A 25,919-nucleotide genomic window follows, 5' to 3' on the forward strand; every position below is an offset into this window, starting at 1 on the left:
GTCTTGTTTTCCCCTATTTGGTTAATGTTGGGAATGGTTGCCCTCCCCACAACCTGTATCTTTAGTTTTATTGTTAAATACCCGCCGACAGTTCATTTTACTTTGATTGTTTAAATAAAGATTATTGTGAATTGGAACGGACTCTGCTCATGATATCAACCTAGCTCTTACTTTTAAGAGCTAGAAGGTTCCCGGGGGTGAAATTCCCCTGGGTGGCGTTGTCACACCTTTTTTATCAACGAAGCTACTTATTAAGGCCCTACCCTCGTCATGCCACACTAATGTCACTCACAAGCCAGAGCATAAACTCTCTGAGATTGTTTTGCAAATAAAATCCAGCTGCTTCATTCAAACTGCCATTAAAATGCGACATTACTTGCTACGCTTACAAACATAAATTGCTCTCTGTTTCATAAGCCTGGACACTTTATTCTTATTTCTTTTATTGTGCCACTGCACTTTATCTTTTTGTATTTTTTCTTATTGCTAGTTGGCCAGTCGTCATCCTCAGAAAGCAAATATTTCCCTCCAGAATCAGAGATGGCTGATAGCTGACAAAGTTCTTCATCAACAGTGAAACAAGCACTTTGATATGTTGCGTGTTTATCACTGACTATGAACACTGCATTGGCTCTGTATGGTGTCTTCAAAATGCAATTTCCTCATAAACTTTGACTAGACCCCCCTCCCTTCCCTCCCCTTGCCTACCATGTTTGTGTCACATTAAAGATTCACGTGTCAGTCATTTAGCGGTGGAAAGTGGTGACATGTTTAAGCTCTCTTTCTGGAGATATGGCCTGGTAGTTCCCCATTTTTGCGACTTCAGCGCTTTGCGGGTTAATGTGCTTGGAAAGGATTAATTGTTTTTCTGTTTTACTATTAAAGGCACCACAATTCTGAGAGAGAGGCCAAATGTACCAGAGAAGAACAAGCAGAGGAAGCACACAGCACATTCAGATAAATCATAAGGCGTTTGTCCTTGCAGGTTAGAGATGCACATTAATACTTTTTCAGTATATTTCAGCATATGATTCTGACTCACTGGGTGAAACTTTGCTGGAAAGGTCAGGACCAGTTAGAAACTGAACCATGACTACAAACTACTCCCAGAATGCATTTTGACACTTAACAAACAACTCCAATGGTGCCCTTGAGGGTACATCACCCAAGGAATCCATGAATAGACCTCCATTCATTTTGCCATGGCCTTTGGCATGAAGCTTGCTGCTTCTGGTAACTCTTTAATTCCCAAGTTCCTTACTACTTCTCTATCAAGCTGAACTCTGGATTTTAATGCCCTTTGAGGTCACATCTTTTAGTTGTTTGATCGTCCTTCTAGTCATCCATTGCACTATCAGCATTAAATGTTGACTATTTTTTATTTGCCGTTATCATAAATACTACAGTTCTGTGTTTTGTATACATTAAGACTACATGAATTTCCTACCTCAAAACTGTTTCTGATTAGTTTTGATGGCCATCATTACCCTGCACTGTCCAAACCTGAGAATCTACACTTCACAAATTTGTGTTCCAGCCTAGGCCATCACTTGATAACTTCTAGTTTAGATAAAATTCAACATTCGACTGACTTTCACTGGCTGGAGAGAACTCAGAGAAGAGATGGGAGACAAGACAGATATCAAATTAGACTTTGTGAGGGGGTGTTTAAGTGTAAAAATCTGCCCAGTTTCAGGAGTTCTGCTTTAGAGATGTGTATAGTGCAAAGTTTACTCCTATTTAGAGTCGCAAATAAAATATTTTTGTAACTAATCATAATCATGGAAGTACAGTCTGACTTTATCATAGTGACACCACACATCTAAGGTTATTTGCATTTTCCTCACTGGGTTATAGTAAGACTGTTTAACTGTGTCGAACAAATGATAATTGTATTGATGTTTAAACAATAATTCCACTTGGAAGATGCTATTGGATATCACTGATGTATTTTTACATCTACTCACCTTTTGCCTTGACAGAAGAGTTCATCATAAAATAAAAAAATCATGTTGAGGTTTATACATTTAGCCTCTCAGCTGGTTGAAGAAAAGAGAAATTTCTATATTTGAAAGTGTGTTTTGCTAAGAGGAAAAACAAATTCCCCATGTTCGGTCAGCTCATCCGAGCCACGGCTGCAATAAAGAGGAGATCTTTCCAACTCAACCACGGGGCTTCCTAATACTGTGAGATTACCACATATTATCTCCTCCTGAAGTGAAATAAAGACAGCTGCAACACCGAGTAGGCCACTTAATCAGACACACACACTTGCATGAAAGCAATCACACACTGCTACAGCTAGAGTTATATGAGATGTATGAGAATACAATAGAACATGGCACTGTAGGAAGGCATCAAAGGAGATGATCCCTGTTGCACATTAGTATGACGTGACATGAATTTTGATCAAACACACAAACTTGGTGTATGTGGAGTGCTCAAGCACACACACACACACACACATATTTGGCTGCTAATGAGGAGCCGAAGGGGGCTCTCGCTCAGTAACCAATTATCCTTTCTCTTTGGCGGAGTAGTAGTCAACACGTGTGTGTGCGTGTGTGTGTTTGCAGCCATGTGTGTGCAGATGTTGAAAGCTCCAGCCAGAATCACTGTTTTTTCCCTCTATGCCAATATGACAACAGCCGAATTTACATAATCTTTCAGCTCTAATTACATCTATACGTGCTGCCTATAAAATGTCTCCCACTCTCATCTGAACACAGACTGCTGAAGATCTTTTGTGTCATCACCAAAGAAATATGAAAACTTTGCTGGAGTTCAAGGCAAAAATCTGTAGATTTTATACATAAAATCATTTAAAGAGCAGAAAACACCTAAATCAGAAGCAATAATAGTTTAAAGGACTCATTTTACTTCTTGTAGCTTATGATAGTAACACTTTCGTTTTTTAATATTATTAATTATTTTTTCAGGTGTACAGTTTGTTCTTGGTGCTCTCTTGTATATAGATATTTCCCTAACGCTGCTGTAAGATGAACATAGACGTGTTTGTATTTATCGGGAATGAGGAGACCACTGATTCCAACCAGACTTTGTTCCAGTAAGAGCTAAAAATTCTGAAATATCCTTCTCAACAAATGGGCCAGCTATTTGTTTTGATTCCTCTTTCATGAACATATTTCTTTGCTGAGGCAATTTACTCAGAATTATGTAGCAATCTGATCAACTCATTCTCACCCCCGACTTGTCACATAATGATGTTTGTTCTGGAAGCCACTGCATTAGTTTGAATGGAGATGGTAGGCCTACATAACACTTTTAGATGTATGGAGTTGAATGGTTTGGAAAAGTATCGGCACATTAAAACACAGCCCTTCTGTTTGAAATCCTAGTTCATTTGCTGGTTCGTTTGGGGAGGTGTGTGTGTGTGTAAACGAACTCTGATGCAGATCAAAGAAACACTCTGCTAAATCCGAGACCACCAGGATTTAATGCAGCTCCATGTTTTGCTCTGATATAGTGGAAACAGAAGTTGCCCTTCTTTAACAAATAGGTTTAAGTTTGCTTGTATGTTGGTTGTCTGGTCTTCTTCAGTGATTTTTCACGTTGCTCCGCCTCTGGCATAGAAGGAATTAGATTTTTTAAAAGATCCGGTTAATTTGACTAAATCTTTGGAAATAATGAACTGTTTATTAATCCTGCACTGCATGGCTTTAATCACTGCTGCAGCAATTAAATGAAAGTAAAAAAAAAACTTGTTTTTAATCCAAATCACATGTTTTATCTGTTTTTTTTTTAGCATTATCATAGTCATCACATCTGGTGTTTTTTTTTAATAATACATCCTCTTCAAAAAATGTAAACAGTGTGAACGTAAATATTATTGCTGAGGTGGTTTTTCCAGTCCCTTTTATTTATATCAAACCATAAATTTATTTATTTATATTATGTTCATATTTTTTTCCAAGGAATCTACAGGTAAAATGTGTTAGCAATAGATAGGAGCAACAACAGGTGTTCTGTTGGTTTGGTGTATGCCGTCAGAATAGCTACCCTTCGTTAATGTGACTGTGTAGCACAGAAAGATGCAAATAATGCAAATCAGTTCATCACCACTGGCTGCTCTGAAATTATGTCTGCATACGGTCGACTGTGAAGCCACAAGCAGTTAGTTTGTGTATTTTGTTCCATATTATTTGCCCTTTACATTATTTAGGGTGGCTGTAGCTCAGGAGAAAGAGCAGATTTGCCAACCTGAAAGTCGGTGGATTGATTCCAGGTATCCCCTGACTTCATGCTGTAGTGTCCTTGGAAAAGACACTGAACCCCACGTTGCCTCCTGATGTGTCTATTGGGGTATGATTGTGTGTGAATGTGGCTCTAGTGTTAAAACTCTTTGAGTGGTCAACATGACTAGAAATCGCTTTTTAGTGCAGTCTATTTACATTGCTCAAGTGCATCTCTTGTATGGCTAAGCTCAAGGGAAAACAAACTTAAAAATTCAGATGAATGTGCATGAAACTGTACTTATAATACAGTTTTTACTGTTAATCATTTTGCAGTCGAGGCTGTAATGTTGTTTAAACACCTACTGTACCACCTATTTATTAGAAAATAGTTCTGTCTCCAAAACTGGGTGAGATTGAACATGTAATAATTAACTTTGAAATAACTATTCACTAAATAATATGTTAAATATCACTGTAACCGAAGTAGTCTAAACAAGGCTATGGTAAGCTATTCTTACAACGTATGCCAAAGCAACAGAACACCTTCTCCTCTAACCTGGGCTGGGAATACATGAGGTGCTGTCGCATGTTTGTAGAATTTATATTATATTTTATTTTGGCTTAAAACAACTTACTGTACATGCAGAGTAAATCTTATTCAAGCCTTGTCTGTTCTCATGTCCATAAAGAAGAAAACATTTTTTAATCGCTAGCGTTCAAACCCTTTGTATGGTGATTGAGATCTGGTGACTGTGGAGATCCTTGGAGTACAATGAACTCATTGTGATGTTCATGCAACCAGTTGGACATGATCTGAGCCTTGTGACATGGTGCCTTATCCTGCTGGAAGTAGCCATCAGAAGATATATGGTGGTCATAAAGGGAAAAAGCATGGTCAGCAGCAATAGTCCGGTAGGCTGTGGTGGTTCATCCATGCTCAGCTGATGCTCACGCCACCAGCCTAAACCGTGTTACAAGGCAGAGACTTGTCGGGCAATATTTTTCCACTTCTGTTGTCCAGTGTTGGTGAGTGTGTATGAATTGTCTTCTGGTCTTCTGCTGCTGTAGCCCATCTGCTTCAAGGTTGGACATCTTGTGTGTTCAAAGATGTTATTCTGCATGCCTTGGTGGAAACCAGTGGCTATTTGAGTAAGCTGTCTTTTAACAATCTCTAACCAGTCTGCCCATTCTTCTCTGACATTGAGTCTTTTTGGTCCATAGCATGGTTAAATATGAAAATCCCCATAGATCTGCAGTACCTGAAATACTTAGACCAGCCTGTCTGGCACCAATAACAATGCCATGTTCAAAGTCACTTAAATCTTCTTTCTTCATCATTCTGATGCTCAATTTGAACTTCAACAAGTTGTCTTGATCATGTCTGCATGACTAAATGCAGTGAGCTGTTGCCATGTGACTGGCTGTTTAGCTATTTGTGCTCAGCAATTGAACAGTTGCTCCTAATGAAGTGACTAGTGAGTGTGTGCATAAATATGGGCAGCTTTGCACTATGTAATGGGGTCAATGGCTGGGATTTCCTGTTCTTTGTTCTGTAGGTGGTATAAAACAATGATAACAACAAAAAAAAAAAAAAAAAGAAAGAAAAGAAAAAAAAGGAAAGAAAAGCTTTCACATGGAAGAAATATCATTTTAGATCATTTTGGTCAAGAATTAAAAATGTGAGTGTCCAAAATGTCAATTACTGATTAAAATCTGCCAATTCCAGTCACCTGTTGAGGTTTCCACACACCCTTACACCTACACTAGATATGAAACAAACACGCAAGACAAATGTAAAAACATGTAAAAGAAAATGATAATAATGATAATCTGAGTATTCTATTCTCAAGCATCACTTTGCGTAACCACCGTAGTTGTGTCTACATCCCACACAAATTCATCTATTTGATGACCAAACCTTAATAAATTATAAGCACATTCAGAATATTCAAACACATTTTAAATATGAGCCTTTTCAGTGACACAAAAGACTTGGTATGCCAGCTATGAATGTATGCTTTGCATTAACAATTCACCACTGTTGTATAAGACTGCAAAAATGTGTTGACTTGACACAGTAGCTGCTTCTGTCCTATATCCTATTAGTGTGTGTGTACATGTGATTGTGTGTTTTTATCTACTGTTCCTCTCCAATTCTCCAAACCTCTTACAGAATAATCACATTACAAAAGGATCATTCTCTCTTCTCCTCTGTAACATTTCTTATTCACTTAAGCTCATTTAGCTGCAAGTGTTCCATGGTGGGTGTCGTCGTTTTGACAGGTTTGAATGGGACCTTGTGTGAAGGTGGCTGTCAGTGCAGGAGAATGTGTGAGAACTGTAGTGTAAAGGCTGTGCGATTAGTGTAATTGTGTCACTCTGAGCAGAGCTGGCTGGTTGGAAGATGAGGTACTTAACATTAATGCTACCCTCATATCAAAATTGCTTCTACCGGAGTCATTAACATTTTCAAAGGCCACTTTAGAGTGAGGCTGCAAAATATTGTTTCCGCTGTGTGCACAAGTTTAAACACGAGTTTTGTGATGCAAATGCATGTATGCCTCTTTCATGTGTGCGTGTCTGTGTTTGCTGATGCATTTGTGAGAGTGCACCCTCTGGTCTCCATGAGCTTGTCAATAACAGTTAAAGGACTCCAGAAGAACAGACGATTCTCCGGGGTCTGCAGTGGCCCTTCAGCTAAAATGCAAAGTGTGTTTGAGAGAGCCTTCACATGCTATTAATCAATATGTGTCTCTGGGTTTGCGTGTGCATTCCAAATATACACTTTGGCCAAAATGCGTGCAAGCAGTGGTGCCGATTTGAAAGCAAGAGGCCTCCCCTCTTGGGTGAACCCATGTGTGCTAAGCCATTGCTATTCCATCACTCTGAGCAATCCACAGCCAAACAGAGCCCATCATGTTTGTGTTTGGAGAACAGGCATTTTTTTCCCTGCAGGCCAGCTGCATGCTGATGCTCCTTTTAGCCAGCTTAGATGGATTTCAGCATCCATTCTATAAATCTGTACCTGCAGTGGTGTTGTTTTTTTTTTTTTTTTTGTTTTGTTTTTTTTTTTTTTTCTTTTTGGAGGTTTGTTTGAATGCCTAAGAATGGCCTCGATGTCAGGCATCTGTATGCTTCAGTGGTTTCAGGGACAACTGACTGCCATGGCCTGAGCGCTGTGTCAGTTAAAGGATGACAGCCAGAACTGAAGTTGTCCAGCTTTTTCGACACCAACAAATAGTACAAAAGAAACAAGGATAGCCTAAAAAAATGAGTGTTGTAAATCATGCTTTATGTTACCAATTCTATTCATTTTGATTAATGCATGATAGCAGTGTTGAAACACCCTTGAAATACATTTGCTTTTAAAATATGGATTAAATTGAAGTTTGAAGTAACAGTCAAGGATGTTGTCTTTCTTTCAAGGCTGCTTGTTGTTTTCCAAAGTGGCATAACCATTAAATTAACGTCATACTGGGCTAGTTAAATTTGTAACAACTTTCCTTACCTTCTGGTTCAACCTGCTATCTAGAGTTTTAAAATTTTAAAGCCCCACTACAGAACTTTGGCAGATTTTCTCACTAACGTGGCCCTCAAATTCTGCCTCTGTAGTACATCCCCTCTCTTTTCTGAGCTCTGTCCAGTGAGCAAAAGTTAGTCTAATGTTGACTCTTGTCTTACGTCTTGTACTGTCCCTTTCTCTCTTTTTTTTTTTTCATGCTTCTTCCAATAATATCCTTTTGGTTGTCTTAGCCAAATCAGCATGTTCAAAACAGCATATGCCATAATGGAGGATGGAGAAAAAAAAAATGTGAAGTGCAGTTTCTCAGCCTCTGGGCTTCAGCGGCTTGAGGAAGGTACATGATAAATATCACAAACTGAGTGCAAAGCTCAGAGTTTTGAAGTTACAAAGTTATGTAGTGCTACTTTAATATAAATAGTTTAGTGACTCTTATTTGTTTTCAAAATAATTAATTAGTTGATGTAGCACCAGGAACCAGGCCATGCCACTCACTCCTTTGATCAAGTCCTCCAACACTACATGTCTCATTTTCTTATTAATCAATCAATCTGTCTTTATTTATAGAGCACTTTTCATACAAAAATGCAGCACAAAGTGCTTTCCATGGTTAAAACAATGCCCCCCCCAACCACACACACACACACACACAACCCCTCCCCGCGTCCTCTCACAAGCAAGCATACACATACACATACACACACATACTTGCACATATTAAAAGACTAATGTGAGGTTGAGCACAGATGAGCCAGGTAAGGAAACACTATCACAGGGAGCCGTCTGCACCGGGAGCTGCTCACAGGCCACGACCGCCAGGACACCGACCCAGGGCACACGGCCAAGTGAGAGGCAGAGGAGCCACCCAACCAGACTGAAAGAACCCGCAGGACAGAGCAGCAGCAGCCACAGCCGATGAAAGCCGCCGGTGCAGAGAGCCCCTTCCGAGGAAACACTGGAGAAATAACCTAAAAATAATATAAATAGAATAAAAGCATAGAATAAATACAAATGGGTTAACATAGAAAAATAAATGGGCTAGGGGAATAAAATAAATAAAAATAAAATGAATAAATATTAAGTAAAAGCTAAATTAAATAGGTGGGTCTTGAGCCTGCTCTTAAAAACATTAACGTTCTCTGCAGCCCTGAGCTCCTCCGGCAGGCTGTTCCACAGACGAGGACCATACCACTGGAAAGCTGCCTCTCCGTGAGTATGTGTCCTGACTTTAGGCACAGTCAGGAGGCCAGTACCGGAAGACCTCAGGGGCCGCGAGGGTTCATAAGGTAAAAGCAAATCTGAAAGATAAGAAGGCCCAAGACCATTAAGACATTTAAAAACCAATAAGAGAACCTTAAAATTGATCCTGAAACACACGGGAAGCCAATGAAGTGATTCTAAAACCGGTGTAATGTGGGCCCGCCCTCTGGTCTTCGTCAGCACACGAGCAGCTGAGTTCTTATCTCCTCTTCCATTCCCTTATCCATTAACTTGTTATTTTACACATGTATATACTGTCTCTACTCTCATTTTACATGCAAAGACATCTAAATACCACACAGAGATGTTGTAATTTTGTTTTGCACCCTATAATAAAATATTGTCTTATTATCTGCATGTAGTAGCTTTGCTGTGACTAATAGAAAACATCCAGTGTTTAGAGATAGCAGTTGAACAAGTTTGATGTCCTTGATTAGTTGTCTGATATTAGGAACAGAAAAATATTTAATGAGAATATAATGATGATTGATTCAGTTGAATTTAAAGCAGTTTAAAACTCAGTGCTGGTGACCACAGAAAGTAACCGAACACTGAGCAGCAAAAAGCCAAAATTCTGCAATGCAAATGTCTGTGTGTAAAATACCAAAACAGTTGTTTGATGCATAAAAGCAGAAATTTAGAAGGTGAAATATTTGGCAAATAAAAAGTAAATGAGACTAAGGCAGGTGGAAACAGGATACCAAATAAATGACGACTCAGAGATAACGTCATTTCCAGAGATTGTCATTGAGCCTGTTTACCAATTAATTTGGCATCCATCTGGGACCCTGACTCCCTTCTGAGCTCTATCCAGCCACTAAATGTCAGTCCAATGTTGGCTTTTGTTCTTGTTGGCTCTTATCGCTTGCTCTCTCACTTTATCTTTTCATCACTTTTTCCAATAATGCCATTTTGGCTTTTTATTTGTTTTTTCTTGTTTTTGTTTTTTTTGTTGTTGTTTTTTTATATTATTATTATTTAGCTGAATCTGCCATGTTGCCTGTTCAAAACAGCCTGTGTGTTACCATCCAGTAACTGGCATGTGATACAGTGTCATAAGGCAAAACGCAGCTTTCGCGTGATGCAGGCTACAAATAAAAGTTGTGAAGTGCAGTTTCTTAGCCTCAGGGTGTTTCAGGGCAATGACTGCTGCAGGCATGTGCATCATGAAGTTCAGTGTGCCATCACGAGTCAGCAGCACTGTTTTAAGAAGGGAAAATTTCTGTGGTATTACTTTAAAGATGGTGGAGCACTGGGTGCTTTGGTGTCAATGTGCTATACAATCTTTGCAAACTGATAAGACGTTTTTTTTTTTTTTTTATACAGCAGCTTCTGCCTGCCAATAGTAACTCATATAGCAGACTTTTAAGCTCAGCGACAGGTCTAGGATGTTTTACTTTTTAACTCCAATTAACTTGTTTCTTCCTGTTCCTTTAACACAGATCTTCCAAGCAAAATAATATACAGCTCTATTAATTACTTTTACTGTGTCAGCATTTTTAAATAACTTTGAATAACAGGCTCTTCAGTATGAAAACAATTGTGACCGACAAAGTGTGTCTCATTTGAAATTTTAATGCTTAATCCCTGGAAGTATTTCTATGGCAGTGGAGCTGCTACTGTCCTTTTAGTTGGGCTTTATAAATACAATTCACTTGTAAAATTTCCAGCTGGCATATTGAATTTTTACATTGTCTTCTAATGATGGCAGCTCACAGCTTTCTGCAGACACTGGCAGAACCTGGAAGGGGATTATGACCTTTACAACATGTTGTTTGGGCACAAGCTACAGAATGAAAGCGAAAACTGGCCATGAATCCCTGTTTTCACTGACATAGTACTTGACTGCTTTCTGAGCACACAAGATTCATTTGATCATAGTACTGTGTTCATTCTCTCATAGTGCAACATGGTCTTTGGAAACGTTTTCAGGACTTCTATCCTGTGTCAGTACACAGAAGAAAGAAAAGAGGCTGTCATAATGATCACCTTTAACATTCCTCCCATGGCTACTGTCATGTTTCATTGCATGCCGAAATCCTGCAGCCTTTTGTGCCTCTGTGTGTGTGTGTGTGTGTGTGTGTGTGTGTGTGTGTGTGTGTGTGTGTGTGTGTGCGTGTGCGTGCGTGCGTGTGTGTGTGTGTGAGTGTACTTTGGAGCATTTCAGAAACAGATGAGAGGTCGAGTATCCCTCAAATGCATTGTTGACCTTGTAAAGCCTTTTTCCGCTTTCTTCCTCGTTCCCTTTGACTCTGTCTCTGTCCTTTTGTCTCTGCATTTCCACAGTGATTCAAAATGGATATGACAGTTTCCACTGGGTGTTTTCCTCTAGTGGACGCTGTGACTTACCCCCACAGGATCTACAGATCCTCCAGCTCCACAATACATGATTCATATTATTCTTCGGCTTTTACTGAGTTATTTACCTCCTTCGTCTGGCCCTCAGCTCTTGCTCAGCATTTAGGAAATTATTGAAAATGCAGCCACTAGCGCCCCTGTTTGGTTTGCTATGCATATGTCTTGGGAGGTTGGGATCTCTGTTTAACAAGTGTTTGTTTACTCTCAACAAGGAGTCCAGCTAGGAAAACAGAGGGTGGTGTGCAGACCTCCTGGGAGAAGCTGAGCTTGCAGAGTACAAGAATTACAAATCAGTAATGAGGGGAAAACATTGATAACATAGATCATTTTAGGTTATTGCTCAGGGACATTAGAGATGTTGGTTCTGTCAGCTTTATCCCGCACCAGTGTCCTATCACAAATCATTGAAGTGTTGCGGAATCAGAGGAAGCCCAAGGCTAACTCCAAGGCATTTGTGTTCTGTGTCCCATATATATGTGTCTAATATAATTTCATACCATCTTCTCAGCTACCATAAATACCACACAGCTTTATTCACAATGACTACACAATGTTAAGATATTCAGATTTGTGATGTTATAGTATCTATGATCTACTTCTGGCTTAATGTGTGAAAGCACACTACCTGTTCCGCCTCTGTTACTGCCTCCCATGCCAACTCAGAGGTCAATCAGTGGTGGGTCAATTTTGACCCCCTATTCTTCCTTTGGGTTTTCACAAATCCTTCAATGAAGAGGCATCAATCCTAGTTTTAACAGACCTATGAAAAGGGTTGGTACGTATTTCTGTGAAAGAGCCTGAAGATGTGATTTCACTATAAGCTAACAACAAATATTCTATCAGGGATTCACATTGATTATGTCATATCCAGGTGCTTGCTGTATGCACATGTTTAAGAGTAGTTTGATTTCTTCTGGGATATGCTGGTCTTAGGTTGCTAAAATATAGAGAAAATTTTCAGAGAACATTCAGAGAAAATATTTTCTGTGCTTCTGCTGGCTAATGAAAAGCCAGCACTGAATACTGATTGGCTGTTGTTAGGAAGATGGCCACCATGTGTCTACCTTAACACCCCGTTGTGGCAGCTACCAGCTCACCAGATCACTAGCATGCTGAGGCTAACAAACCACTGGAATAGCAACTAACTCAATCGATTATTAGCATGTTGAGGCTCTGCTGGTTTGTTCAGGAGTCAGGCAGATCCAAGCTAGAGATTAGATTTGCTAGTTTAGCTGCTAAATTTACTTTTTGCTTCTTTTCTTGTCAGACTGGGGTTACAATTGGCACATTGCCACCCCCACTACAGACACTTTACATTCATTACTTCTGTTAGATTATATTTGTTTCTTCAAAGATCTTGCTAATCTAATTATTTCATGAGATTCACCAGATTCATGTTTAGCATTATTCAGCATCTCTTCTGTTGCTCCCACCACTATTATGACTATTTAGCTGAGTGACAAGCATCAAATTTATAATAAGCATATTAGTGGGAAGAATCTGGCTTTCAACATTTATGTGTCCCCCTAGGATTTATTTCTGTTTCTAAACCATGTTCTGCACAGCACCCCAACTTCTTGGAAATGGGATTTGCTGGAACTCATGCTCATGAAGGCTTGTGACACACGGACTATAGTGCATTAATGAATATAGATTAAGACAGGACAGAAATTCATTCACTTAAATCATACAAATATTTAGGTTAAAAACAATTTATAATGGTAAGCTTTAAAACATTCCACTAACTGTATTATTAGGAAGAATATGGCAGCTTGCCTGCAGTCCAGTGCACATGCAGAAAAAATCCTTTGCATACAAAGCAGACATCATAGAATCAGTATGATTACAGTATCTGTGAGCAAAGTACATTTCAGAAAAATGGTCACATTAAATGAGGATATTTTTCTGTCTCCAGGTACCTAAATAAGCTACTTGGATGTGCCTGGTGCCAACAGAAAGTAAATCACTGTGCTGATGTGTGTTTCACAGTTATTTATTTATTTATTTGGATTGTGCCGTACAGATGTGATTAATGGAGTAACCACATTTTTTTTAAATGAGAAACTGATCAAAGGTCTGAAGAGGTCAGTACAGGATATTATATTAATATTATAAATGGACAACAAAACCAATCCAACATAGCCAGAAAGGGTAATTATTCATTTTGCAGCCTTTTCCCAAAACATTTGTCACATGAAATTACAGTAAAAGGTGAATGACAAGCATTAAAATCTGTCACGTCTCTGACACAGATACCTTGACAGGGGCTCGGGAACACCTCCAGAGATCATGGGAACACAGTTCAATGTGCCAAAAATGCAGGTTAAAGCTTTATTATACAAATAAGAAGCCATAAGTGAGCATGATCCAGAAACAACCATCTGCTCTCATTTAAGACTGAACGAGACAAATTGGAAAACATCTGTGGTGAGATGAATCAAAATTTGAAATGTTTTTCCGAAATGATCGATTATGTATCCTTTCAAATAAAGAGGAGTGGGCCCGTCAGGCCTGTTATCAGTGCTGATTTCATTTAATCTCTGACGGTATGATGCTGCATTTTTGCTTATACATCTTGTAAAGTACCATCAACGCTGAAATTTATATCCAGGTTTTAGAGTAACCTGATGAATTCCCATCCAGATGTCTTGTTCAGATTTTTGTTCATATACTCCTTCTATGTGCAACAATATGGCTTCATAAAAGAAAAATCCAGGACAAAGAGTTTATCTGCTTCCCATTTACAGACTGCTGGGTTGCTACACAGTGGTAAATGTTGCCATGTCTTTATGTTTTTGAGAAATGTTGCTGCTGTCTATTTAAAATGAGCTAATCTTTCTCACAATAGTAAAATGTCTTATTTTCAGTTTTTGTTTGGTTTTCTACAGAAAAATTACAGAAAAAGCGCTGCATAAACAAAAACAACTGTAAGAAGAAAATGCTGCAAATTCACTGACACAACGGAAGTGCTCTGGGTTTCCAGGGCCCGCAGGGTGTGTTTACCCCGAGAGACAACGGTGAGAAGAACAGAACTGGTGGGAAATTTGAGCAGAGCACAGAGAGAAAAACTACATTACCAAAAGTTTTTACTATACGTCAGTAACTTAAAACAGCTGATCTTTTTCTAATATTGTACAAGATTGAGGCCAAATGTAATAAATAAATAGATAAAATGACCTTCCTTGGTGTAGTTTTTCTCTCCCTGTGCTTTGCTCAAACCTCCCACCAGTTCTGTTCTTCTCACCGTTGTCTCTCAGGTGAAAACGCACCGCAGGCCTTAGAAACCCGGAGCACTTCCTTTGTGTCAGTGAATTTGCAACGTTTTCTTCTTGTAGTTTGTATTGTCTGTATTTGCAGCGCGGTTGCACCTGTCGGCCACCGTAGTTTTCTGTACTTCATTGGATTTAAAATATTGGTTTACAAGATTTGCAAATCATTAAATGCTGTTCATATTTAAATTTAACACAGCATCTAAACTTTTTTGGAAATGGGGTGTGACATTAATGTAATGTGACAGTAAACAAACTCAAAAGTGGAAAAACTGCACATCAAATTAAAATGATAAAAAAGGAAAGATTTTACAGGATAATTGCATTGCAGCTTCCCAAATGTCAGATACACAAGTTACAGTGTGCGTTTACAAGTCACACAAACAGCTACATTACTAAATGTGTGAAGAAGGGGTAGAAATCTTGATGAAACCTGTTGCTTTCCAAACCCAGACAAATAGCCTGAGCTAAAAGAAATGTTTATGTTCACCACCAAGAATAGAAAACCACATTAATAGGATGCATGCTACACCCTAAAGCTGAAAAAGAAAATATTGCTGAACACACTCAGCTGTCTGGTTCTAGAAAATATCTCAGGCAAGTTCATTAAATTGCATATGCTGGAGTGGGATGCAAAAATACAAGGAAATGGATTTATTTTACTGGCCCAAAGGTTTAAAATTATTCTTTAAAATTTCCAGTAGGGGGAGGATGTATCATCACACCCACACACACCCGACTGATGCTGCTTTGCAGGGAGGGACCAGAGCCTCGACACCAAATAGCAGTACTCTGCATTCTACAGTTACGTTGAATATTGGATTTAAGTGACCAAACTGGAGGAGCGTTGCTAGGATAGACTGGAGACGGTAAAGCACATTAAGAGTCACCTCAATCACATAACACACATCTTTGTAAAGATGTCTAGACATAAAGATTTTCACCTGCACTGTCAAAGAAATCATCAATATCTCAGATTTTAAATGCAAAGAAAACCAATCCAGAATGTCACAGGATGTCAGCATTAACCCAGAGTTTTGCATGTGTTCAGAGGTCCAAAGACAGCTTTTAGAAATGAGCCTCATCTTTTGTTTCTATATGTATTTACTAAAAAAAATGTTTTTTTTTGTTTTTAATGCCCTTATTCAACATATATAGTAATGACTTTCAACAAAGTAAAGAGAAAGCAGGAGGGAGAGAAGAGAAATTACATGCATTAAAATGCAAAGGCTGCCGGGTTTTTTCCCAAATTAAACTTCCTTATGGAGCAGTGGTCATGTTCAGGAAGGAACCTACATTTTCTCATTCATTTTGAATGAGCTTATTTCAATGAGCTACAAAGTCTCGTTTGTCACTGAGACTTTGTAGACTCTGAATTCAATTCTTGAATTATACTGTACTTAAGTTGTGAGCCATCCCTCATTTCTTTGAATATTGCCATAAAAAGGGGAAAAATTTACTGACAACATTAATGAAAATGTAGGATAAGGTAAAAACAGAGTTTTAACAGTTATAACAAACTTGAAAGTCAGCATGGGGTAGACCACCTTTATCTCCAACACAACCTAAATCCTCTCAAACATGTTTTCACGTTTTTTTTAAGGAGTTTTCAGGAATAGTTTTTCAGGCTTCTTGAAAGACTTTTCAAAACTCTTCTTTGGATGTTTCTGCTTTTTGTTCTGTTCTCTGCCAAGGTTTCCATACGGCTTCAACAATGTTGAGGTCAGGCTCTGGGGGAGGATTCATAACTCCATGAGACCTGTTGCTGCTGATTTTCAGTCCAGTTTTTGAGTCATTTGTCATACCAGGAGCCTTTTCTCCCCATTTCCCTTCCAGAAGAATGGCTCCTTGACAGCCACCCTTCCATGGAGACCATTTCTGATGTTGTTTAAGTGAACAGTTAATGGCTCCAGTAAAGGCTCAGATGCATCTCTGAGGTCCCGTGGCAGGTGTAAGGACATCACTTTCAAATACTGTTCATCTACCATAATTCAGGTTTGCCACTTTGTTTGTACTTCCTGTTTCCTCACATTTTTACAGTACCCACTACACACCTAGTTTAGATGTTTATCTTTATGTAACAGCTCTTTATATATACATATACAGATATATATACATATATATATATATATATATAGGAAGGAACATAGGCTGTTAAATAACAAGGGCTGCTTGGCTGTTTGGAAGGAACATATGAAGAAATGACGGATTGACTTCTGCCCACTGCTGCAATATGGCTATTTCTTTTTTCTTTCTTTCCTTCTTTTTTTGTTTGAAATTATTTTTAATAACACCCAGCATGCTTGACATAGATGTTAACCTATTATTGTTTTCAGTATGGTGGTTGAGGACATGCCTTTAATGATATAAGACTGGCTGACAAACTGATGCAATAGGACAAATAATAGGCTGAAGGCTGCCTTGTTAACTGCCTGAGGCTCTTGTAAATGACTAGCTCCATCCTCTCTTAAATTTTATAAGATACCACGAGAACATTTTCAAATGCGTGCACACACACACACACCAGGTCTGCATTTTGTGGTCTAAAATAAGGGGCATCACTAAGGCTGATATTAAGCTAGTGTTAGTTTATAACACTATAGATTCCAACATAATCTAACTGAAAATGGAAATTGTTATAGCCTGTCTGCCATCCATCCATCCATCCATCCATCCATCCATCCATCCATCCATCCATCCATCTATATATCCATCCATCCATACATCCATCCATCCATCCATCCATCGATTTGTGAAATTATGTACTGATTATTAACGATAATAACTTGGTAGAAGGCCAATAAACAATACTGATTACTCCTGTAATTTCTTTTCTTTTTGAATGCATTTTGAATTTACATATTTAACATATTTAGAGTATTTAAGCTTTTTCTCCTACAATCTTTGAATGAACACAGATTCTTTCAGAGAACTCTATACAACCTCAATATGTCATCATGTAAAATTATTCTTTGTGTAATGGAAATAAGTGCTCCAAAGGACTTTTTAGCCCATTAGAGAACTCAGTACAGTCACACTTAAAATCCACTAAGAAGGACCAATTATCCTGCCGTGAAAGAAAGTTGGAGTAACCAAAGAAAACTACAAAAACAAAGCAAGGATATGCAAACTCTCTGCAGAAAGGCTGCAGATGAGATTTGAGCACAGGAATCTTTTTGTTTGTAAATTTTTATGCTTTTATTTAAGAACTGAGACAAAGACTTTCCTGACTTTGGCATTTACAGGAAATTTATGTCATTTTTTTCAAAACATATTACCCACTGTTGATGTTTAATAATCAAATGTAATACACTCGTCAAATATTCAGTGAACAGCTGAGTTCTGCATCTAACCATGTCCTTGTTCGTGTCCAGTCACAAGGAGAATTAATTTGTTCTGTCCATTGTACTGCAGTCTGTGTACATCTCTGGATATTTAAATTCAGGCCATGTCAGATAATGGCTATGCTAATATGGATAGCATTTTCTGATATTAGTCCAATTAAGGCATTAAGCTGAATACGATACTGAGGTAAACACATTTTTTCATTATTTTAACCCTAAGGTCATATTTGGGCTAAGCTATAATAGAAAAAAGAAATTACTGAGTTTTAATGAGACCTCAAGCTTTGGTTTTATTTTCATAGATTGATTTGCTTGTTTCTATCACAACATTTGGCAGCACCAGCTTTGGTAGTGCCTAATAAACAGCCAGAATGCTGTAAGTGAAGAAGAAAATACACTATTGGGACTTGGAAAAAACCCAAGTAGGCTAAAGCTAAGTGTTGTGAATGTTACGGATTAAGCTGAGGGTTTGGGTGAGGACAATTACTGAAGTTGCATAGGGGGATGTGAAGTGGGCGTGAGTCATTATTCAGGATATGCTCTGTAACATGTAGACAAGTAGTCGTGTTAACACCATAATGGTAATGCTGTCTTTTTCAGATAAAGGTCAGTATTTTAAACATTCAGATGTATGCGCCCATGGCTACACTCTATGTGGTCAACTTGCAGACATTATGTTGTAATGACATTATCAGTTCTGAAGCACAGATGAAATGAAGATGATGAGGAAGATAATGATGACTACAAGTGGCACTTACATAACAATAATGATGTGAGCCTGGAAGTAATGATGTGGGGGGATGAGGGAATGAATAGAAATCGATAAGACAAATGCTGCGGGCGATATCTTGAGTTTTCAGCTGGTGGTGGCTTTTCCATCTCCCTGTACCTTAACATTACACTCTCATCTCCCAATCTGCAGACGAGCAGAATTGTCCTATCACTTGTGCTGAGTTGGCAGCCATTTCAAAGTATCAATTGGACACGTGTCAGAGGAAAGTTTTTGCTGCCAAAGCAGCACCTTTCAGAACATATAAGCCCTCCAGAATGAATGAATTGTCCGCTCAGTCTTCCTTGTCCCTTTTTGCCCGGCTTGTTTCTTTCATTTCCCTCCGCTGCAGAGAAAGGAAGAGTGCTTCAACAAACAGTTTGAGTGATGAGTGAGATAAGTGGCAGAGATGCTTTGGAAGTGGGGACTCGGCACTCTAGCAGAACAGTGTGTGAATGTGTGTGAGAGCATATTGGTGTGTGTTGGGGGGGATTGAGAGAGCAAGAGCCGGGGAGAATGAAGAAGAAAGACTGAAGGTGACAGATGTCAGTGGCCTGACGATGAGGAACATGATAAGCAGCCTTCCTGTCATTCACACGTACAGACCACAACATCCATCCAGCAAATCAGTTAATGAACTAAAAACTGGCAAATATGAAAACACATTCAAAGTTGTCGGCTTTATTTTTAAATAAACTAAAGCATTTCTTTCCTGACTTTGCTCCTTTTTCATTCCATTAATTTTTTTTCTACATAAGAGAAAAGAACTATGAATATAAATTAATTCAAAGACAGCCTTGATCCACATTAGTCTTCTGTGACTGGAAGAAAAGGTCAGAACTGGTTCATTTGAGCTCTTTTCTGTCTCTGCTGAGGCAGGATAGTGTGGTTTCAGACTCAAATTAATCATAAGAAAACCACAGAACAAAATACAGCATAGAAAGGACTTTTTAAAGCCTCTCACAGCAGAAACTGTTGTCTGTTAGAGAATAGTCCATCAAAACACTGTGGTATCAATGACATGATACTCAGTCATGGACACCAACAGAACTAAGCGTTTGTCATTGTATAAAAGAAATGATCAAGTTCGTCCTTTATGGAAACCAGATGGAAAATTACACATAAAGAGAAGCAGAAATGTTTATGCCTGATGAGGTTTCATGGTTAATACCAGAGAAACAAGGACAATATTAAGACATTATCTAATACACTTGGATGGAAATATTTTATTATGACTGATGAATGTGACAAAGATTGTAAATCCAAAGATGATAATAATAATAATAATATTAATAATAATAATAATAATAATAAAAAAAAAAATAATAATAATAATAATAATAATATTATTAATAATAATAATAATAATGGATTAGATTTATATTGTACATTATTGCTTATGTGATTCAAAGCTTAATGAATACAATCTAGTCATATTTGTCCTTAGTTCAATCAATCAGGGTCTTAAGCATCAATAAATACTAAAGCAGATCGGCCACTAAAACACAAATACACTTGGTCTCCAGTTTGAAATGACTCCAACATAACATTCTGGTTACTTATTGATCTTTGCTGCTTCTGATTGGACATTTCTCTCAATGAAGCTATCTGATTGGTCAAAAGTTTGACAGGAGGTGGTTTCATCATAATTTCTGGGTCAAAACTCAGGTCTCTTAGCAACATAGTAGTGATAATACTGATCTTATTTTCTTATTATGAAAATGTGGTAAATACTTGTATTATCATGGATTATTCATTGTGGATTTTCCACATAGTCTCCAAATAAACACTAAATTTTGCAGGTGGATAGTAAACCTCGTGAATGAGATATAAACCTAATGGGTAAGCTATTGGTCACAATTTACTGCACGGAGTTATACACTATCACTCCTGAGAAATTGTTATTATAAGTAATAGTGCTCAATGGCGCTAACAATCTAGCACAGTTTTAAGGGTTAGGAAAATATATCATAACAGTAAATATCCCCCCTAAAATGAAAACAGCGCACTTTTTCTGCTCCCTTTCTGCAAAGAGTCTATAGCCATGTTTGCATGCACAAAGTGTCTTCAATCGAGTTGACAGTCCTGATCAGACCTAAAATGTTTACATGAGCCTGAAAAAGTTATTCCGATCATGGCGTGTTTTCATGCATCACATATTTGAATGGAATAAATTATTTTGACATGCACAGAATTTCCTGACTTTCAGAAACACCACTAGAAGAAAAAATGGCAATTTCCAATGTAAACAAAATGTAAAGTGTATGGTAACTAAATAATGATAATTTACACTCGATATGTGTTATCATACTTAGATCAGATCAACAATCAGCAAAACCCACCCCTGAAAGAAATTTTAATCCAAATAAATGTGATCAGATCAGAATCTTCCGATTAGTATGTTTACATGAAGCATTTTTATTCCGATCAGGCTTTTAATCCAAATAATTGTATCCATGCCTGTTTCTAGTGAAGCCAAAGCAAACAAAGACTTGGTGGAGGAAAGGTCCTGCTTTACATCTATAATGTCTTCCATTTTTAGGCCAAGCCAACGAAGCGAGACAGCTCTTAGACGAGCTCTAAAGAACATATTCAGCATGTAGATTTTCAGTTTCCTTTCTTTAAATCTTCCCTTGTTCTTGATTGATTCAAGCTAGAATACATCCTGGAGGCACAGGCAACCATGTACAATGTGCAATACTTTCAATGTCACATCATCTGATTAGCACTTGGAACTACTGTTCCTCAGCCAAGACTCTTGTTTGCAAACCAGCCTCACATGCACGCTTTCACCCCCTTTCTGATTATTTGTAATTTTTTCCACAAAAAAAGATGCTGTAAATCTAATCTCCTCCTACAATAAATATATACATGCATCTTGTAATATCTCCTAGGCAGTAATTTTCTTGCACCATAGAATGAGTCATTTGTCTCTATATTTTTACTCTCTCAGCCAATAGGGAAGGAGGAGCACACTGCAGGGGCATTGCTTCTGAGATTAAAACCTGATGGAGGGTGTCTGAGTGATTGCATGTGAGATTGTATGTGCATGTGTGTGTGCTTAGGTATATGCTGGAGTAAAAGAAAGACAGAGAGGGGATTAAACCTCTGCCTCGGAGGTCTTTTTTCGATGTCAGGAGGTGCTGGATAGGAGGAGTGAGAGTGCTGACAGGGCAGTCTCACTCTTGCGTGATATAGACACACAAATATCACGCACACACGCAGAGAAAGCAGATTCGTCTTTTGCATTATTTATGAAATGCTGCCATTATCTCTTGTTTTACACCTTGAATCGACTGAGTGCCAGGAAAAGAGATGAGTGTATGTGTGTGCGCTGTCCACACAAGTATGTCCATGTCTGTGTGCTCATTGGCACCATTAAGGTAGACTTTAGACTGCAGCTAAAAGGAAAAAAGTATCAACTGTTAAGTTCAATATGAGCATTATGGAGCTAAGCCAACAAATGTGAAGATGCATAACATTAAAAGAGGCATGACAAAAAAAAGAGTTTAATTTTAAGTGAGAATGTACATGAAGAACAAAAGATAGAGACAGTGTCAACACTTGTCAATAAAAACCAAATTACGCCTGCAACCTGAGTTTCATCACCAGCCTGCATGGTGGTGATGGTTAGTACTGTCACCTCACAGCATGAAGGTTCCTGCTTCGAATCTCAGCCAGGCCTTTCTGTTTGGACTCAAACGTTCTTATGTGGGTGGTGTTCTTTTGGACGGCACATTTTGATTCAGCTTCACTTTAATTTAGTCATACGACATGTTTGAGCTTTCGTTAACTGAATAATGTGATTGTCGACTAAATCTACAGCAGATTTAATAGGCTTTCATGTGTAATTTAACAATAATAATGATATAAATGGGAAGGGTAATGTAATATTTTTAAGTTTCACCTGAATTTCATCGGTGATGAAATGATGTTTTCTGTAACTGCTAGGGCTGGGTGGATCGATCTAAATATTGATGGAATCAATACCCAGGTTAGATTGATATTTTTTATTGTGGAGGGCTTTGGGAGAAAAAGCCAAGAAATGTGAATGAGAGCCAACCAAGTATAGGTTTTACTTTTGTTTAGCTAATTTGCACTGTTGACTGTTATTTTAATATTTTGTCATATTGTTGATGTTATATTTTATATTGTTTGCAAACAAAAAAAGCTTAAATTTAAATTTCTCAGTTCTGCCAGAGTTTAATAAAAATGTTTTACAAAGCAAAGACCTTTCTATCAATCAATCACTCATTCAAAATTTATTCAATTAAATGTCATTAAGTATTTTACAACAACCCTAGTTGATCAGAGTGCTGTATAAAGATAAAAACAGGAATAAAAATATACCACTACATACTACACGTATAAATGATAAATATCACAAGTTTCTGAAGTGACACCACTTTCATCTGATCTGAAAAACATAGGTTTTCAGTCTGGCACTGAACAGCAGCCGTGATGGAGCGTAATTTTATTTTAATTATAATCATGATCAATACTTAAAGGCAAAATCATTAAATGATCATCAGTGTCAGTATCAGCGGTTCGTGCCCTGGATTTATTTGGTATCATATCAATACCAAATTAAAAATTTAATTTTTATTAGTCAGTTGTAGTAACTGTGACAAGTGTGGAGATTAAAAAAAATGTATTTTTTTTCCCACCATCTAACACCTACTACACATCTGAAATTTGTGTTAGTTGTTGATGCAGTCAAAGCGGCAAACGTGCTTTCTGTGACAGAAGAGTTTCTAGAGTCCCCCTAGATTATAAGAGATGGATGGATGGATGGATGGATGGATGGATGGATGGATGGATGGATGGATGGATGATTCCAACTGAGAACAAATTTCATGTTAATGATGACATTTCCAAGACAAAAGGCTTTTGTTTTTTTAGTTGATATTTTCAGACAGGTAGCCCTTATGCATGTTCAATTACTAATTAGACCGACATTTTCTATAATTATTTATAATTAATGATACAGCCTATGAGTTCATCTTTGAAACTCTTTAGAGTGTAACAAGATTAAGAGTCTACAGTCATGCAAGTGGGTTTCTGAAGCCATAATTTGCATATTGATGCTTTGAACTAACTGTTAATGATGATGATTATATGCGTTCCTATTAAGTAAGTATGGTCCTACAACTGATCTTGGACAAACCCTGGGTCATACTTTATGTGTTATAAATATTTATTTATTTGATTAGAAGTAAAGATATGGGAATTTAAGTGACTAAAATCAGCTGAATGCACATATCTAAAGAGATCAAGACACTTCCAGTCATATAAAGTCCTGGCGATGCCAGCTTCTAGGGCCAAGGGTTTACTTTCTGTATCACAAATAATTATAACATTATAAAAATGTTGCATTTCTCCCCACCCATTTACACCAACAATGTGATCATAATAATGCACAGATGAATAAATGGACATATCTGACAAGGCAAACTGGGATGACCCAGACTTACGGGCAGACAGTGACAGGACATGGTGCCACGAAGATTTACCTGTAACAGACTGTAATGAAATTAATGAGGGACCTGATGTGCTCAAGTCTGAGGTGTGAGATCAGAGAATAAGATGATGAAAGGAAAAGATTTTGTTGGCAGTTTGTAATGTGTGTGTGTGTGTGTGTGCACGTGTGTGTGTGTTTGTGTGTGTGTGTGTGTGTGTCTGTGTACTTGGATTTTAAAGCCACATGGAAACCTCACTGGTGTTATAAACACCTTCTGTGGCAACTCCAAGAACTACAGGGGTTGTCACGTGGTTCAAGGCCAAGGTGAAAGTCGGGCCATCCATCCGTCCGTCCGTCCGTCCGTCCGTCCGTCCGTCCATCCATCCATCCATCCATCCATCCATCCATCCATCTATCTATCTATCTATCTATCTATCTATCTATCTATCTATCTATCTATCTATCTATCTTGTTGTTGGCTGATTCCAGTAAATATACCAGTTCTATTATGTAAATGATGAGAACTGTCTCCTGTCTAAAAGCTGCACTTATTGAATGATGACCCTTTAAACCCTGATACGGTTTAAAATCTGTAGCCAGTCTGACTTGACACTTATCTTGGTGTAAGACCTGAGTTGTTCATGTTAGTGAAGGAGGAGGCGAGGACCACTGTTTTACCATTTGTTTGAGAATGCTGTGTTTGTCTATTTTATTTATTTATTTTTGCAATCTGTTTTCTTTCCACTTCTATTGTGCTGGGATTTGGCGATCTGATGCAGCTTTGGGGATAGGTCAACTATTTGGGGAGTTAATGTTATGACACTGTTGTTTTCTTTTGTTTTGTATGTCTTAATGTGAACAGAGGAAGCAGTCCCTGCTCTGGGCCAGCTCTCTCCTCTTCCAGGTCTGAGGCTGATTCACTTCTATTGGTGTAGGTCCAAACAAAATAAATAAAACAAGGAGGGAACCGATTTGTCAAAACAACACCTCAGGCCTGATCGATCACACACTGGTGGCCTGCTCTGGGATCCCTCTGAAGTAGGGCCTTGGCTCATTTCCTGGTCTCAGTTCTGCTGATTTTAGGTGGAACAAAATGTATTATTCAATTCTAATATTTAATCATAGAATTTTTGGGGGCTCAATGGAGATGGTGACATTGATATTGAGGATGATGGTGATGATTATAACTGATGATAAGTAATTGTCAGTTGTTTGATTTATGTCTCATCTTACGTCACCTATGTTTTTGTATTGGTTTGTTAGTTTGGCCTTATAAATATGAATAAAATAAAAAATTAGAAGATAAAGAAAGAAAAGAAACAGTGGTGTGCATGATACAGCAACCATGTGCTCCAAAGGTTTGCTTGAGTCCCACAACTGAGCAAGTTACAATACTTTACAAATCTGTACTCTATTAGAAAAAGGACAATTATAAAAACACAAGCTCAAAACATTACAATGTAGAGACAGGCATGACTTCGCTAGAAGAACCAAGATGTTTAAAAAAAAAAAAAGGTCATAGGAGGTAGGTTTTAGCTTAAATGTTACACACGTCAAGAAGGAGACCGGAATGATGGGTGTAGAAGCCTCTTTAATCTGTTTGAGATTAAACACAAAATACTGCTGTGAGTTCCTCTGCTTAGCATGGCCCAAAACACATCCTCCCGCATTGCTTGCATCAGCCTTTTTTATTGGTGTGTATGGACAATATTAACAATTCCAAAATATATTTCTAATAACTA

The 25,919-nt window shown here is 38.0% G+C and overlaps 1 long non-coding RNA gene across 1 annotated transcript; it reads right to left on the reverse strand.

Moving 5' to 3' along the window:
- Window positions 1–70: 70 nt before the first annotated feature.
- LOC121657215 lies at window positions 71–18,712 on the reverse strand. Its single transcript, XR_006013534.1, has 4 exons — window positions 18,702–18,712; window positions 12,161–12,170; window positions 4,554–4,558; window positions 71–227 (listed from the first exon to the last, which is right to left on the reverse strand). It is a non-coding gene; the product is annotated as an uncharacterized LOC121657215 (long non-coding RNA).
- Window positions 18,713–25,919: the final 7,207 nt, after the last annotated feature.

Source organism: Melanotaenia boesemani, chromosome 17 (assembly GCF_017639745.1).
Source record: "Melanotaenia boesemani isolate fMelBoe1 chromosome 17, fMelBoe1.pri, whole genome shotgun sequence".
Taxonomy (NCBI): Eukaryota; Metazoa; Chordata; class Actinopteri; order Atheriniformes; family Melanotaeniidae; genus Melanotaenia; species Melanotaenia boesemani.